General features: G+C 43.8%; 1 pseudogene; it reads right to left on the bottom strand.

Moving 5' to 3' along the window:
• Window positions 1–1776: 1776 nt before the first annotated feature.
• Window positions 1777–2219, bottom strand: part of LOC105978402 — a 14077-nt pseudogene continuing 13634 nt past the window's right edge.

The raw sequence follows: 2219 nt of genomic DNA, 5'->3' as shown, positions 1-2219 counted from the left end.
AGAACAAATTAAAACACAACAAGAAAGAAAAGCTTGTAGTTAGTTCAAGGATCGCTGGCCTTTAGGAGTGTTTTCCAGTCCAGTCTGTTGGGGCACCAAGGATTACCATTTTAATTACATCTGTGTACACAGAATAAGACTGCTCACATAGTACAGGGAGCAGCTACTAACACTTGTCCATTGGTATAGCATTTGATGGAGGTGACTGTTGATTGGTTATTCGGCGACTGTCAATTTCGGGGGGACATCTAATAGATTTCTTCATTAGATTACACCTCTTAACAGTCTGGAACCTGACTGACTTTCATGCTGTGACAATACTTGTTGAAAAGCACAGAGATTGGCTTAGCTCTTAGTAAAAAACCACAGATTAGGTGATATCAACATTTTGAAATGAACAAAAATTTTAAAAACTACAGAACCAAAACAACTCAGACAGATTGGGTTTTAGAATTTGGTCAGGCGTCTGCTGTCTTTGGAGATTTTTTTTCCTTCAAATTCTGGCATTTGCCTTATTGCCTCTTACATGAATACAGGCTCCCAGCTCCTTCTGGGAAAGGTCTGAATCTTTACAACCTGGCAGTATCTCATGGCTAACCACCACGGCAGGTAGAAATCATATGGCAACAGGACCTCCCAGGTGGAGAGGTGCACTCCTGATAAGTCTACGGATCTGATGCCACTGCAGCGGGAATAGACGTGACTGCGTGGGAGTCACCACAGGTGTAATCTAAGCCTTTGTTTAGATAAACCGGAGCTCGTGTTAAGAGACTGATGTTTAGAACCAGACTGGCACACAACATAAATTGCATCTGTGATAATATGCACCTTCCCTTCAACTATTGCTTGATTAAGTTAAATTCCCATATTAATAAATAGCTGAAAAGTGGTAAAGCTGGTACAAAAAAAAATCTCCATTTGTAAGAAGAAACAGAAACAGAAACATTTTTTTTCTTTTAAAAATCTTCCTTCAGGATTCATTTGTCCATTATTGTTCATAATTGTCCAAAACTATTTCCTGAAAAAGTTACATAGTAGCTAAACTAACAAATACCTGGAAGACTTGAAAAAACAATTAAGGAATCAAATGGCTGTAACTGATCTAGATGGAAAAGCAATGATAAGAAGCAGCCAATGCAACGTTGCTGAAATTGTCTGCTCAGAGGCTGCTCCCGTGACATCTAATACTGCACTCGAGTCCGTTTGTATGTGTTGCACTGCACTTTTAGGTACGTCGGGTCTCTGATTCCTTAGTCATTGGGGACGTCGTGGTTCGCAATAAGTTCACTGGTATCCATCGTGTGGATTCCCATCCTTTGGCAGGGCTGGCTTCCATCTCGCATCAGTTAAGTGACCTCCTTTAAATGTTCAGCAGCAGAAGGAAGGAAGGGAAGGAAATTGCTTCCTTATAGGTAGAGTTCTTTAACATTTGGAAGAAAGGGTGGGAGGAGGCAACAAAGGTGAGAGAAACCCAGCAATGAAGAAAGCCAAGAAGAAGTGAGCAGAGAGGGAAGAAGGGGGTGGGTGGGTGGGTGGGGGGCATGGAGATAAAGAGGAAGAGACCTGGGAAAAGAGGTCAGAGGTCAGGAGGAAAGACCCTCCTTGGGAAGATCTTGAGGAATCTGAAAGCTGCTTCAGAGTCTAGCTGCTAAACCATCAGTGCAGTCGTTGCTGATTTTGATGTTGGTAACTACACACTACAGTTCTTCGACATCACTCTTGGGTGGATTTTCCCTTTTACAGCATGCAGGGAGGGAAGGCCCAGGGAGCTTTTAGTCAGACCTTGGCCTCCAGCATTTCCAAAAAAAGTTTGTGCATGGGGACTTTGCCTTGATGTTGTAGAAATGCTGCATGGCCTTGGTGGAGGTCTGCCGCAGCAGCGGCATCGTCATCAGCATCTTACCAGCCCAGTGAGGGTCTTCCATCTGCTGACTGGCCTCGTAGTCCTGCGGGGCCTTGTGCAGGACATCCTGCAGCTTCTGCACAGCCTCGATGTCCTCTATGTGCATCGAGTCTGAATTAGCCAGAGTTTAGCTTTGAGGGGGACGAATTCTTCTTTCTCCAGCCTCATGCTCTTCTATTTCTTTACCAGCTGCAGATAGCATTATTGAGGTCAAGCAGGCCTGCTAATTTGGACTGGTCTTTGTCCATTATATAATCATCTGCATAGACAAGTTCATCCTCAAACGAAAGGGATCGGTATACGACTGTGTTAGACA

Source organism: Echinops telfairi, unplaced genomic scaffold (genome assembly GCF_000313985.2).
Source record: "Echinops telfairi isolate 266 unplaced genomic scaffold, ASM31398v2 ScPeMD7_2;HRSCAF=8, whole genome shotgun sequence".
Lineage (NCBI taxonomy): Eukaryota > Metazoa > Chordata > Mammalia > Afrosoricida > Tenrecidae > Echinops > Echinops telfairi.
Note: the sequence above shows the minus strand (reverse complement) of the source record. Positions and strands in the feature narration are given on the sequence as shown.